Raw genomic sequence first — 15,975 nt, 5'->3', positions numbered from 1 at the left:
CTCTCACACATGCACCCCTCTCTCTCTTGAGCATGTTCTCGAGCATGTGCCCCCCTCTCTCCACGCCCTTTCTCTCTCTCTCTTTTGCACGTGCGCCCTCCTCTCTCTCTCTCTCTCTCCCCCCTCCCCCCCCACCTTGCCTTGCTGTTAGGGGTGTGAACTATAGGGAGCAATTTCAACCTGTGACTGTCTCTCTCTCTCCCTCTAGCCCTCGTACACACTCACTCTCTCTCTGCCTTATTATTTGGTGTCGGAGCTGTAGAGAGCAATCTCAGCCTGTGACTGTCCGTCTCTCTCTCTCTCTCTCTGTCTTTCTCTCTCTCTGCCTTGTTATTTGGGGTAGGATCTGTCAAGAGCAATCTCAGCCTGTGACTGTCCGTCTCTCTCTCTCTCAATCTCTCTCTCTCTCTCAAACTCTCTCTCTCTCTCTCTCTCTCTCAATCTCTCTCTCGCACACACGCACTCACTCTCTCTCTGCCTTGTTATTTGGGGTAGGATCTGTAGAGAGCAATCTCAGCCTGTGACTGTCCGTCTCTCTCTCTCTCTCTCTCTCTCCCTCTGCCTTGTTATTTGGGGTAGGATCTGTAGAGAGTAATCTCAGCCTGTGACTGTGGACTTGATCCCTGTGTCTTGCTCAGAGACAATCTCTGTAGTAATGGTGCAATCTTAAATAGCTCTCTCCTCCTCCCTCCCTCAAGCCCTGCTTTCGAATGTCCAAATCTGTTTATTTTACTTTAAAACTCATTCCTACTACAAAAAAACGAGCTTGGGATCTCTTCCGATGTATCCTAAGGCAGAATCTTAACTAAGTTTTATATTAAGATGGCACTTTTATTTTTAATTATTCATTGACAGGATGCGGGCTTCGCTGGCTAGGCCAACGTTTATTGCCCATCCCTAATTGCCTTTGAGAAGGTGGTGGTGAGCTGCCTTCCTGAACCGCTACAGTCCATGTGTAGGTATACCCACAGTGCTGCAGATTTAGGGGTTTGTTCGCTACTTGTTAGCCATTAACATCAAAACCCTAAACTGAAGGATGTATGAGCACAGATTTTCCTACCAAATTGAAGTTCAGAGGAGCAGAAGGGGAGGCCATTCAGCCCCTCGAGCCTGTCTCACCATTCATTCAGATCACAACTGATGGTACCTAAGCTCCATCCACCCGCCTTGGTTCTGTAACCCTTTAATCCCCTTACCCAACAAAAAAATCTCTCAATCTCAGTTTTGACAGTTTCAGTTGACCCCTCCCAACCTTAACAGCTTTCTAGAGGGTGGGGGGAGAGAGTTCCAGATTTCCACCCCCTCCTTTGTGTGAAGAATGTGCTTCCTGACATCACCCCCTGAACGGCCTGGCTCGAGTTTTAAGGTTCTGACCCCTTGTTCTGCTCTCACCCCCCACCACCAGACGAAAGTTTCTCTTTATCGACCCTATTGAATCCTTTAATTAACTTAAATACCTCGATTAGATCATCGTTAAACTTGTGCAGCAAGTCAAATCAGCCCCCCCCCTTTTGCCCTCTTAATCACCCCACCACCCTCCCCCCCACACCCCTCTTCTGCTCAGTCGTGTTTTATTGCCCCCCTCGTTAGGGTTTTGGAGATGCGTCAGGGGGTGTTTGGGTGCTGGGGGCGGTGGGGGAGGGGTGCGAGGTTAAGGGGGGAGCCAGAGGGCGAGATTCACTGTTGCTGGAGTGAAGTGAAATTGCATCTTTGGATTTTGTACCCCTTCTGCCCCCTCGCTGGTCCGTGCAGCCTGTGAAACTTCGGTTCTTTCCCCCCCGCCCCCCCAACATCACCCCCACAAACTCCCTCCTCCTGGGCCAACCCCGTCCACCCCCCCCCAGTCAACACCAGAGGCGTGGCTGGTCTTCCCGGCATTGCCACAGTAACGCTGGCCGAAGGAGAGAGAGAGCGAGATGCTAGCCTGACAATGGTGAGCGGTAACGGAGGGAGAAAGTGGAGGGGGCGTGGAGCTCTGACCAGTGTCCGGAGCTGGGGACGGAGGAACTGTCCGGCTCTTTGTCTTCGAGTTGGGAAGGGGCGACTGAGCTGCAGGGGGGGAATTACAGGACTCTCGACTAAACGAGGGCTGTGTTTCCCTGACCTTCGACCTTGCCCCCTGTCGATCACGAAGGTTGGCGTGAGACCAAAATCCATCAAACCCCGCCCCCGCCACCTTGGCCCTGTTTACTTTTATTTTGTAATCAGATGGATGGTTAACCTGCCTTGCTCATCGTGCTCGTGCCTCAGTCAGAGGCCCTCTGATGTGAGGTTGAGAGATTTAAACCCCTGGGAAAGAGATGTACAGAGTGTTTGATACTGTAAGTGAAAGGACACTGCGTGTAAATCATGTTTGATAACTTAAAACACACAAAACTGTTTTTGCAAATGATGTTTTGCGTTGTACTGTGTTAATAAACGACATGGACAAGCCTCATTGTTGTCGTTCTCTGTCCTATCATTTTCTTACTCCTATCGAACAATGTGCCTGTGCTGGACTGACACTGCAATAGCTTTCAGGGTTTATGTTCATTTCAAACACTTTTCAGGCTCTTCATGTTTACAACCCCCAGTATCCCGCCCTAAAACCCTCCCAGGACAGGTACAGCACAGGGTTAGATACTGAGTAAAGCTCCCTCTGCACTGTCCCCATCAAACACTCCCAGGACAGGTGCAGCACGGGGTTAGATACAGAGTAAAGCTCCCTCTACACTGTCCCCATCAAACACTCCCAGGACAGGTACAGCACGGGGTTAGATACAGAGTAAAGCTCCCTCTACACTGTCCCCATCAAACACTCCCAGGGCAGGTACAGCACGGGGTTAGATACACAGTAAAGCTCCCTCTACACTGTCCCCATCAAACACTCCCAGGACAGGTACAGCACGGGGTTACATACACAGTAAAGCTCCCTCTACACTGTCCCCATCAAACACTCCCAGGACAGGTACAGCACGGGGTTACATACACAGTAAAGCTCCCTCTGTACGCATCAAACACTCCCAGGACAGGTACAGCACGGGGTTAGATACAGAGTAAAGCTCCCTCTACAATGTCCCCATCAAACACTCCCAGGACTGGTACAGCACGGGGTTAGATACAGAGTAAAGCTCCCTCTACGCTCTCCCCATCAAACTGTCCCACGACAGGTACAGCACGGGGTTAGATACAGAGTAAAGCTCCCTCTACACTGTCCCCATCAAACTGTCCCACGACAGGTACAGCACAGCGTTAGATACAGAGTAAAGCTCCCTCTACACTGTCCCCATCAAACTGTCCCACGACAGGTACAGCACGGGGTTAGATACAGAGTAAAGCTCCCTCTACACTGTCCCCATCAAACACTCCCAGGACAGGTACAGCACGGGGTTAGATACAGAGTAAAGCTCCCTCTACAATGTCCCCATCAAATACTCCCAGGGCAGGTACAGCACGGGGTTAGATACAGAGTAAAGCTCCCTCTACAATGTCCCCATCAAACACTCCCAGGGCAAGGACAGCATGGGGTTAGATAAAGAGTAAAGCTCCATCTACAATGTCCCCATCAAACTCTCCCACGACAGGTACAGCACGGGGTTAGATAGTAAACTACCTCCACACTGTCCCCATCAAACATTCCCAGGACAGTTGAGAAATGAGCTATTCAGTCCCTTGAACCTGCTGCCCCATTGAATAATATGGCTGATCTACCTCAACTCCAGCCCTGTCCTTCGACACACTTTAGTGATGAAAAATTTCTCAATTCCAAGTCTTGAATATACTCATCCACAGCTTTCCGGACTAGAGAATTCCAAAAATTCCACTCCTCATCACAGTCCAAAATGGCTGATCCCTAATCTTGAGATTGTGAAACCCGCCTGTAGTTTGAGACTCTCCAACCCAAGGGGTCGGGGGTGGGTGGGGGAACAGCCTCTCGGCGTTGTCCCTGTCCAACACTTGAGAATTTTATACGTTTCAATGCGATTACTTCATCCTGTTAACTTCCAGGGAATACCAGCCCATCCTGCTCCAGCTCCTTATGGGATAACCCTGTCATCACAGGAATCAGTCTTCGTTATATCCCCTGGAAGGCAACCCCCTCCCCCTCGAAAGCCTGTGGTTCCTGGTATCGACTTGCAAACCCCCTCTAGCACCTCCAGCGCTGGACACCAACCAGCTCTGTGGATTGAGGTGACTGATCTGGACCCTCGATCGAGTTCCGCAGAGAGAGGGTGGTGCGGGACCTGGACCCAGTTCTTTGCCAACAGCAGCTTTTGGTCTGGATTTGGATCTTCACGCTGCAGTGGGGCAAAGGTCAGTCAACATTGGGGCATGAGGAGAGGGGGTAAATTATGCCACTTTGCACTGGTCATTTTGAAGTATAGCATAGGAAGCAAGGTTACCAGTGTGGTAACCCCCTGTAAACCTCTTCAAATTGGGCTCGACAGTAAATACTGCAAAGCTTTGATAAGGTTGATCAAGAGGAACTATTTCCTGTGGAGGGGGAAGGAGGGAGTCCGGAACGAGGGGGCAAAACCTTAAAATTGGAGCCAGGCCGTCGGGGGGTGATGTCAGGAAGTAGCTCTTCACACAAAGGGGAGAGGAAATCTGGAACTCACCCCACCCCAGCCCCCCTCAAAAAAGAGGGGGGGTGGGTCCATTGGAGCTCCCATGGTTGAGATGGGTAGATATTTATTGGGTAAGGTCATCGTGGGATATGGAACTGAGGTGGGAAAATAAAGTTAACATAAAGGTCAACCATTGAATGGTGGAACAGGCTTGAGGGGCTGAATGGTCTTCCCCTGTTCCTACTACCCTGCTTATACTTTTTGGATGAGCCCTGGTCTTACTCTTTTAATGTGGGGTGGGGGGTTAGGCATTTGTTTTTATTTTCTTCCTCCCCACCCCAAGATCACAACCCCCTCCCCCTCGAAATATCTGCCCTTGCCTAGCCCGGTTCAACTTGACTCTCGGTGTGGACGGAGCCGATGGAGACCCAGCTGGGTGAGGAGGGGGGGGTGGGGGGTGGAAGGGGGGGTGTGGGGGGGTGGAGGGGGGGGTGTGGGGAGGTGGAAATCAGCAGTGACTGTGAAAGAGGAAGTGGCCACAGTTGTTGGGACAAGAACCTCAGAACATGAAGAAAACGCTCATCCAAATTCACTTCCCTCTCGAATGGGCAGCAGCCTCATCCACCGAGACGACGCTCCTGAATGAGGTGCTGTCTGGCCTGTTAGACCAATGGCAATCGATATTGAACCCGTGCCTCCCAGCGACCCCCCTCCCCCCACAGTCACCATCGCTGCCCACGCAGCAAACAGCGTCTGAATCAAATGACAAGGCACGTTTCCCTTGCACCTCTTGCTGACGCAGGACTTTCCAAAGTGTCGTCACTGTCGTAATGTAGGAATCACAGCGGCCAATTTGTGCACAGCAAGCTCCCACAGCAATGTGATAATGACCCAGATCATCTGGTTATTTAGTGATGATATGAACACCAGGGAAAACTGCCCCCCCCAACTCTTCTTCCAAACAGTGGCCATGCGATGTTTACACCCACCCGAGAGGGCAGACAGGGACCTGGGTTTAGTGTCTCATCCTAAAGACAGTACCTCCAACAGTGCAGCGCTCCCTCAGTACTTACCCTTTGACAGTGCAGCGCTCCCTCAGTACTGACCCTCCAACAGCCCAGCACTCCCTCAGTACTGACCCTCCAACAGCCCAGCACTCCCTCAGTACTGACCCTGCGACAGTGCAGCACTCCCTCAGTACTGACCCTCCAACAGCCCAGCACTCCCTCAGCACTGACCCTCCGACAGGCCAGCACTCCCTCAGTACTGACCCTCTGACAGTGCAGCACTCCCTCAGTACTGACCCTCTGACAGTGCAGCACTCCCTCAGTACTGACCCTCTGACAGTGCAGCACTCCCTCAGTACTGACCCTCTGACAGTGCAGCACTCCCTCAGTACTGACCCTCTGACAGTGCAGCACTCCCTCAGTACTGACCCTCTGACAGTGCAGCACTCCCTCAGTACTGACCCTCTGACAGTGCAGCACTCCCTCAGTACTGACCCTCTGACAGTGCAGCACTCCCTCAGTACTGACTCTCCGACAGTGCAGCACACCCTCAGTACTGACCCTCTGACAGTGCAGCACTCCCTCAGTACTGACCCTCTGACAGTGCAGCACTCCCTCAGTACTGACTCTCCGACAGTGCAGCACTCCCTCAGTACTGACCCTCTGACAGTGCAGCACTCCCTCAGTACTGACCCTCTGACAGTGCAGCACTCCCTCAGTACTGACCCTCTGACAGTGCAGCACTCCCTCAGTACTGACCCTCTGACAGTGCAGCACTCCCTCAGTACTGACCCTCTGACAGTGCAGCACTCCCTCAGTACTGACCCTCTGACAGTGCAGCACTCCCTCAGTACTGACCCTCTGACAGTGCAGCACTCCCTCAGTACTGACCCTCTGACAGTGCAGCACTCCCTCAGTACTGACCCTCTGACAGTGCAGCACTCCCTCAGTACTGACTCTCCGACAGTGCAGCACACCCTCAGTACTGACCCTCTGACAGTGCAGCACTCCCTCAGTACTGACCCTCTGACAGTGCAGCACTCCCTCAGTACTGACTCTCCGACAGTGCAGCACTCCCTCAGTACTGACCCTCTGACAGTGCAGCACTCCCTCAGTACTGACCCTCTGACAGTGCAGCACTCCCTCAGTACTGACCCTCTGACAGTGCAGCACTCCCTCAGTACTGACCCTCTGACAGTGCAGCACTCCCTCAGTACTGACCCTCTGACAGTGCAGCACTCCCTCAGTACTGACCCTCTGACAGCGCCCCCACCCCCCCCTTCCTGAGAGGCATGGGGTCCAGAACTGAACAGCAGCATTTATTGCCCATTCCCAATTGCCCTTGAACTGATTGACTTGCTCAAGTCAACTGTGGGGGTCTGGAGTCACATGTAGGGCAGACAAAGTAAGGTCGGCAGATTTCCTTCCCTAAAGGGGCATTCGTGAACCAGATGGGTTTAATTTGTAAATGGTCATCATTAGACCTTTAATTCCAGATCTTTATTGAATTCAAATTCCACCGCGGACGGGACTCGAACCCAGGTCCCCGGAGCCTTACCCTGGGTCTCGTCTGGATCACCAGCCCAGTGACAATACCACTACACCACCGCCTCGCCCACTAATCCTGTTGTGCCTGGTTTGGGCCTTTAGTTTAGAAAACTGAAAGATAGGATCAGCTCTTCATTATTGCAGCCCAGCTCCGTGAGATAGCCTTACTGTGCGTGAGAGTTGATGTTGTTTTTGAAATCCAGGCTCTCCCTGAGCCTGCCCTGGCATGTCCCATCGCTGCCTTGTTGATCCTTCCTTCTGATTGTGTTCCAGCTGCCGCTCTCTTCCTCCCCGCCCAGGGTCCGACATCTGAGAAAAAAATCAACAGGAACACGCAATTGCCTCGTGCCTTTCACCACCTCAGGGCATCCCCAACATGCCTTCGCCGCCAACGAGGTAACCTCGTGCGAACACCCATTGCGCTGGCTGCCAATTTGCGCACAGCAAGGTCCCAAATGAGCTAAAGGACTCGATCGTCCGTCGCCCATTGATGTTGTTGAGGGGTAAACATTGGCCCCAGGAAACCGGGGAGAACTCTACACCAACCCCTCCCCTGCCCCCCGCAAACCCCACCCCCGCAAACCCCACCCACCCCTCCCCCAGCCGTTCTACTTGCAAACAGCGACTGTGGATCACTCACACCCACCCTCAAGGACGGGTGGGACCTCTGTGTTAACATGTCCTTCGAAAGACTACACCTCCAACAGTGCAGCACCTCACTGCTGGTGCCGGGGTTTGTCGCCCTGCATTGTGCGCTCGTGTCTCGACCCTATGACCTCCTGACTGAGAAAGAAAGAGAAAAATGTATTTATGATGGAGCCTTTCAGGGCCGCAGAAGGTCCACCTGATTGAGTTTGCTGACTGGCGCCACTCTCGGACCAGTGTTCTGCTTTCTCCTCGAATGCCTGGGCTGGGTCTGACCAAACTCAGTGCGCAAAGGAGCCCTCCATTAGCCGAGGCTGTGCTCGAACCCGTGCTTCCTATTCTCAGGACCTGCAGCACTGAACTTCAGCTGGGGTCTTGCTCGGAGTCCATGCTCGGAGAACTGTCCCACCCCCTGGAACCTGCCTCCGAAACTCATTGCCGCCCAGTAGTCAGTCCCGATCAAAGCCCTGTGCCTCATGATCTGCTTTACCCAGTCTCCTCCTCCTCCTCCACGCCCCCCACAACTGCCCCCACAGAGTAATCACCCCAAGCCCCAGTTAACTGAGAATGGGGGCCTGTGATTAGCGACAGCCCAGCACCCCAACAAAGAGGAGCAAGGAAACGAGAGATCACAGAAGAGACAAGCTAAACACTGACAGGCCCACATAAGTCAGGCAAAGATTTTTCCCCCCAAGGTAAACTGAGCTGGAGTCTAGGTTAGGGACATTGACTGCACAACATGACCATTTGGCCCATTGTATACTAGCCCTTTCTTCATATTCCAAGCCAACCCACATTCTCACCACATTCTCTTCCCTCCAATTAAATATTGGGAAGATTGAGGCCTTTGCTTTGACTCTCCGGCTCAAACTGCGTTCCCTACCCACTGAGTCCATCTCTCTCCCTGGCAACAGGGAGTACCAGACTGTTACTGGTACTGTTCACAACCTTAGTGTCACATTCGACCCCAGCCTCATATCTGTGCCCGTTTCCCCCTTTGTGACATCACTCGACATCACACCGGCCTCAGCTCACCTGCTGCTGAAGATCCCATTCATGCCTTTGTTACCCCCGGACTCAACTACTCCAGTGGTCTCCTGACTGGCCTCCCACAATCTACCCTCTGTAAACTTTAGGTCATTCAAAACTCTGTTGCCTGTCCCTTTACACACACCAGATCCCAATCCCTTATCATCCCCGTGCTCACTGATCTACATTGGCTCCCGGTCAAGTAACACCTCGAATTTAAAATTCTCACCCTTGTTTTCAAGTTTCTCCCTATCTCTGTAACCTCCTCCAGCCCCTACAGCCCTCCCTATCTCTGTAACTTCCTCCAGCCCCTACAGCCCTCCCTATCTCTGTAACCCCCTCCAGCCCCTACAACCCTCCCTATCTCTGTAACCTCCTCCAGCCCCTACAACCCTCCCTATCTCTGTAACCTCCTCCAGCCCCTACAACCCTCCCTATCTCTGTAACCTCCTCCAGTCCCTACAACCCTCCCTATCTCTGTAACCCCCTCCAGTCCCTACAACCCTCCCTATCTCTGTAACCTCCTCCAGCCCCTACAAACCTCCCTTTCTCTGTAACCCCCTCCAGCCCCTACAACCCTCCCTATCTCTGTAACCCCCTCCAGCCCCTACAACCCTCCCTATCTCTGTAACCTCCTCCAGACCCTACAACCCTCCCTCTCTCTGTAACCTCCTCCAGCCCCTATAACCCTCCCTATCTCTGTAACCTCCCTCTGCCCCTATAACCCTCCCTATCTCTGTAAACTCCTCCAGCCCCTACATCCCTCCCTATCCGTGTAACCTCCTCCAGCCCCTACAACCTTCCCTATCTCTGTAACCTCTTCCAGTCCCCTATCCCCCTCCCTATCTCTGTAACCTCCGCCAGTCCCTACAACCCTCCCTATCTCTGTAACCTCCACCAGCCCTTACAACCCTCCTTATCCCTGTAACCTCCTCTAGCTCCTACAACCGTCCCCACCTCTGGAACCTCCTCCAACATCTACAACCCTCCCTATCTCTGTATATCCCCTCCAGCTCCTGCAACCCACCCAGATCTCTGTGCTCTTTGATCGAGCCTCTTGAGCATCCCCCAATTTCCATCGCTCCACCACTGGCGCCCATTCCTTCAGCTGCCTGGGTCCTAAGCTCTGGAATTCCCTCCCCAACACCCTCCGCCTGTCTCTCTTTCTTCTCCTTTAAGAGGCTCTTTAAAAGCTCCCTCATTGACCGAGTTTTTGGGTCACCTGTCCCTAATATCTCCTTATGTGGCTCGGGGTCAAACAACATTTTTACTTAGTTCTGTTGAAGGGTCATGAGGACTTGAAACGTCAACTGTACTCTTCTCCGCCGATGCTGCCAGACCTGCTGAGTTTTTCCAAGTATTTCTGTTAATGTTTTATAAGTTCCTCGGAATATTTGATTACATTAAAGGTGCTATATAAATGCAAGTTGCTGTTAAATTCTATCAAACGGTCTCTCGAGAGGCCCTTTAACCTCCTGAAGGCCCCAAACTGCCTGCAAGGGCGACGTGTCGTATGATCGTGTTGGAGCCTCGGGGGTTAATGCTGAGCAGGCTATATTTTTTGGCTGGTTGTGTTGTTTTGGGAGAAGGAAATGCCTTCAGTGTGCAATCGTTCTGAAGGCAATGAGTCAGCCACAGGTGACCGCAAAACAGTTTTCACAAAACACGGGAGCTGAGGATTACTTCAGGTCATTAACCAAGGACCCAGGACCACGTCAACAAATCCTCTGGGTGCCAACAGGCCCTTTGACTCACTTTACAACAAGCAAGGTTAACTTTTTAACCCTCGCTCCCTCGTTACAGACACAGGGCAACTGACGGCCAGTGCATCCCCGTCAGTATAACTCCCAGCACTCCCGTGGCAGTATAACTCCCAGCTTGCCCGTCTTGAGAGTGTTCTGAGGGACCGATTGGCTTGATGATAAGCTGGATGATGTCAACCTGTTGCCAAAAATTTCCTGCGGTTTCACAAGTTCAAACTGCTCCCCTAATAAAACCTTCAAACATCCTGTTTATCTTCTTCTGTTCACATTGTTACTGTGTAAATATCCCAAAATCTCACTAGATAAATATCCCCAAATCTCAGTGGATAAATATCCCCAAATCTCAGTGGATAAATATCCCCAAATCTCAGTGGATAAATATCCCCAAATCTCACTAGATAAATACCCACAAATCTCACTGGATAAATATCCACAAATCTCACTGGATAAATATCCACAAATCTCACCAGGTAAATATCCCCAAATCTCATTGGATAAATATCCATAAATCTCACTGTGTAAATATCCCAAAACCTCACTGGATAAATATCCCCAAATCTCAGTGGATAAATATCCCCAAATCTTACTGTGTAAATATCCCAAAACCTCACTGGATAAATATCCCCAAAGCTCACTGGATAAATATCCCCAAATCTCAGTGGATAAATATCCCCAAATCTTACTGGGTAAATACCCCCAAATCTCACCGGGTAAATACCCCCAAATCTCAATGGATAAATATCCCCAAATCTCACTGGGTAAATATCCCCAAATCTCACTGGGTAAATATCCCCAAATCTCACTGGGTAAATATCCCCAAATCTCATTGGATAAATATCCCCAAATCTCACTGGGTAAATACCCCCAAATCTCACTGGATAAATATCCACAAATCTCACTGGGTAAATATCCCCAAATCTCACTGGGTAGATACCCACAAATCTCACTAGATAAATACCCACAAATCTCATTGTGTAAATATCCACAAATCTCACTGGGTAAATATCCACAAATCTCACTAGATAAATACCCACAAATCTCACTGTGTAAATATCCACAAATCTCATTGGATAAATATCCACAAATCTCACTGTGTAAATATCCACAAATCTCACTGGGTAAATATCCCCAAATCTCACTGTGTAAATACCCCCAAATCTCACTGGATAAATATCCCCAAATCTCACTGGGTAAATATCCCCAAATCTCACTGGGTAAATACCCCAAATCTCACTGGGTAAATACCCCAAATCTCACTAGATAAATATCCCCAAATCTCACTGGGTAAATATCCCCAAATCTCACTGGATAAATATCCCCAAATCTCACTGGATAAATACCCCCAAATCTCAGTGGATAAATATCCCCAAATCTCAGTGGATAAATATCCCCAAATCTCAGTGGATAAATATCCCCAAATCTCAGTGGATAAATATCCCCAAATCTCAGTGGATAAATATCCCCAAATCTCAGTGGATAAATATCCCCAAATCTCAGTGGATAAATATCCCCAAATCTCAGTGGATAAATATCCCCAAATCTCAGTGGATAAATATCCTAAAATCTCATTGGATAAATATCCTAAAATCTCAGTGGATAAATATCCCCAAATCTCAGTGGATAAATATCCCCAAATCTCACTCGATAAATACCCGCAAACCTCACTGGATAAATATCCCCAATCTCACTGAATGAATGTACCCAAATCACACTGGATAAACATCCTGAAATCTCATTGGAAAAACATCCCTGAATCTCACTGGATTAATATCCCCAAATCTCACTGGGTTATTGTTGTAATTATGCTTTTGTTAAACATTGGACTGTACCTTTGTCATGAAGCTATTAATGTATATAATATTTTGGAAAATATTTTTCTTTTAAAGTAGAGGTTTAGTCTGTGGGTGTGTCTTAATTGGATTAAAGCCAGCTAGTCTGGGTGTTTTGACGTGTACTAGTTTTGATATGTAAGTAGGTTAGAGTGCATTTGCATTTTTTTTTTTAGAGTGTTCAAGAAGTGGGGTGAAAACTGATGCCTTCCTAGCAGATACCAAGGCATATTACTAATAAAATTGGTACAGGAAAGGGCTTTTATTGCTAGAGAGGTTTAGTTCAGGGGTTGTTGATACAATGAGAATTAACATTCAATGGGCTGGTAGGTATAACTTCAGTAGTTTCGGGTGTGCAGAGCAGAGACAATTGTGAGATCAAAAGGCAGCTGCAAGCCTCCAACTGGCTCCACAGGAACCAAAGTGAAAAGAACCTCATTTTGAATTCATCAGGTGAAAATGCTTTGCCTGGCATTTTGTTCAGTCAATGGGTTACTGTTGCCTTAATGGACATTAGTTTGGGAATTTGTTAAAAGTTATGATAGTAGTAATTTGTAGACATGTGTATACCTGTGTAACTTAATAAAAATGTGTCCTTTAGTCTAATATAAAACCTCGAGAACTGATGGTCTGATTCCTGAATTTAGAGTCGCATCTCAAACATAACACTTAAAATTACAGGTTATGACAGTTATTTAAAGTTTCCCTCTGGGATTTTTAAATATCTCTACTTTACCAACTCCATCGGTCATAGCGGCCTTTAAAAATAGTCCTGTGATGTAAGATCACATGATCTGTGTAAACCAATGTGCTAGCAGTGCAGGCAGTGTAGAGATGGAGATGGAGTTGAATACACGCGTGTAGTTGCTGTTGGCTGTATTGTAAATAAACCTAATGTTTCCACTTAGAAAGTTGTCTGCAGATAAACTCTATTACAACTAGGCGATAAGGCCACACTATAACAAACTGGCGATGAGAATAAATCAGGATAAATCAATATAAATCGGAATTGGTATTGTACCTCGTACAGTGATTGTGAGTATCAACGTCCGTTTTAAATAACAAGATATACTCACTGAAAATGGTAGAATCGATCTCTGAGCCGGCCACAGACGATTGGTCTCAGTATATAGAACGCCTCGCATTCTTCTTTCAAGCGAACAAGATAATGGGGGAAGAGAAGAGGCGAGCGATCCTCTTGAGTACTTGTGGGAGAAAAACCTACAGTTTGATTTGAAGTTTGACCGCCCCCAGTGCCCCAATTCAAAGAATTTCGCAGAATTGGTGGACCTCGTGAAGGGACATTTTCAACCAAAGCCCTTCAAAGATTCCAGTTCAATTCACGTAATAGAGCCCCGGGTGAGACAATTGCTAGCTGCATGGTGAACTTGAAGCAATTACCGGTACAGCGGGAGCTCGGTGAGACCCTGAACGACACGCTCAGAGATCAGTTAGTGTGTGGCGTGAAAGAGGACACTTTTCAGAGAAGATTGCTGGCCGAAGTGAATCTGGATTTCAAGAATGCGTCAGAAATAGCGCTGGCCATGGGAAGCGCTGTAAGAGATTCACAAGCAATACAAGGGGTGCAAAATGGCGCCGTACCACAAATCGGGCGGGAACAGTCAGCCGAAAGTGACGCAAAACAGCCAGACTCTGCCGCGAAGCAGCCCCCACTAACTGGAAAATAAGAAGGAAATAATTTAGCGGCTAAATCGAAGAACCACTTTAATCGATGTGGAAACAATCAGTCTTTTAGCGATTGGCAGTTTAAAAAAGCAGAATGTCACTTTTGTCTCAGAGAAGTGGACATACAATGAGACCGTGCAAAGAGAGATTTAAATAGGCTTGCAAACAACAGAAGAAGCCCAGTGAAATCTACAGTGTAGAAGAGCCTGAAACAACACATTCTGACTTTTATCCATTGTTTAACATGAAAGTTGGGAAGACAGAGCCAATATTTGTTTCGGTGACCGGTAAACCAGTAAAAATGGCAGCTTCCGCTACTGTAAGTGGAGAACACACTTTCAGATATTTACATAATGGCGAACGTCAATTAAATTTGGAACAAACGTCTGCCAAGTTGAAAATGTACACTGGCAAAGAAAATCTAAGTTAAAAACTATCAGCAGAGTAACTGTCCATTGTAGAAACCAATTGGCAAGGCTGCCCATGATGGTATTGAGGGGCAGAGGACCAAAACCTTCTCAGACAAAACTGGTTCAGAAGAAATCAACCTTGATCGGCCAGTGGGATTTCAAAAAGGGAGCTGGACGAGGTCACGTCTTGAAGAAGGAACAAGGCAAAGTATGGCAGAAAGAGCAGGGAGAGTTCAAGGACTGCGACAGGGTGAAAGAGGAACGTGCAAGGACTCAACTCGCTGAAGAAATGCCGTCTATCTCAAACAAAAACATGGAAGAACAGCAGAAGAAACCCTGCAGAAGAACGACAGAGCTCAAGAAGAAGTGAGTAACCTTTGCAAGGAGAAGGACAACCTGTTGACAAACCTTCACGCATGACAAAAGTCCCTCAGATCCAAGCTTGTGCCTCTGGAACAGCACGAAGAGAAACAGAAAGAACTCAGCACCTCTCTGAACAAACTGAAGACCCAGTTGGCAGAGAAGATGCAGCAATGTTCAAGTTTCCAGAGGGTTGGGGGGGGCAGCCAACAAATACGAAGAAGAGACAGAAGAGCTGAAGAATCTGCTAAACGAAGCCAAAGAGGCTTTGAAAGCAAAAGTCGGAGAGCTTTCCAAGAGGCGAGCAGATGACGAAGTTTTGGGAGACTCGGCTACCAAACTGAGACAAGTTGAGATTCCCCCTGAGAGAAGTCTGGCCGACAGTGAAGGCAAAACGATGGACGAGACTAAACTCTGCAGTCAAAAGAAGGCGACAAAAAGGAAGAAGTTTCTGAAAAGACAATAAAATGGCGGCTGGCGGCACCTATAAACCCTCGAAGGAGGCAATAAACAAATTATCCAACTGTGCCTCCTTTGATGTTATTCCAGTCCCTCACAATGGTTTGCTGGATGATGATGCTGAAGGTAAAATCAAAGAGATACAAGTTACTTCCAAGGCCTTATCTAGAAAGAATTCTAGATGCTCTGGACAAATATGAAGGAGTTAAAAGGGGATTCATTGGATTCCAAGCTTGCGCGCTTTCTCTTTCACCACAGGACGAGCCCCCACCAGGACAACAGGAGCAACACCCGCAGAATTGTTGATGAGACGCCGTCTTAGGGCAATACTGAGCCTAATATTTTCAAATTTGGAGGGGAAGGCAGAGAAGAGTCAAGGAAACGAAATAGGGAAAAGAGAGATACCACAACAAGATATGGTTCCACCTGTAACCATTACTGAGCCGGTGCTTCCTGTTGAAGATGCTCAGCCAAGGACTGACATGTCTGATGTCGCTATCAGAGTGGAAGACACTGAACTGCAAGTGCCCGCCGAGGTCCCTGATGTTCATGCAGTTCCAGAGAATGTGGTTCCTGAAAAAGAATCTAAAGTGGAGCTGCGACGTTCCACACGGATCAGGAAACCACCTGAAAGACTGAACTTGTAAATTTCATGACCTGTGTAAATATGTTAATACCATGAGATAAATATA

At 48.7% G+C, this 15,975-nt stretch overlaps 1 long non-coding RNA gene across 1 annotated transcript; it reads right to left on the bottom strand.

Annotated features, from left to right (window-relative positions):
* Window positions 1–118: 118 nt before the first annotated feature.
* LOC144676111 (uncharacterized) lies at window positions 119–695 on the bottom strand. Its single transcript, XR_013575247.1, has 3 exons — window positions 603–695; window positions 367–518; window positions 119–270 (listed from the first exon to the last, which is right to left on the bottom strand). It is a non-coding gene; the product is annotated as an uncharacterized LOC144676111 (long non-coding RNA).
* Between the last annotated feature and the right edge of the window lie 15,280 nt (window positions 696–15,975).

Source organism: Cetorhinus maximus, unplaced genomic scaffold (assembly GCF_964194155.1).
Source record: "Cetorhinus maximus unplaced genomic scaffold, sCetMax3.hap1.1 HAP1_SCAFFOLD_1358, whole genome shotgun sequence".
In the NCBI taxonomy this organism is placed as follows: domain Eukaryota; kingdom Metazoa; phylum Chordata; class Chondrichthyes; order Lamniformes; family Cetorhinidae; genus Cetorhinus; species Cetorhinus maximus.
The sequence above is the reverse complement of the archived record's forward strand: the minus strand, read 5'-3'. Positions and strand labels throughout refer to the sequence as shown.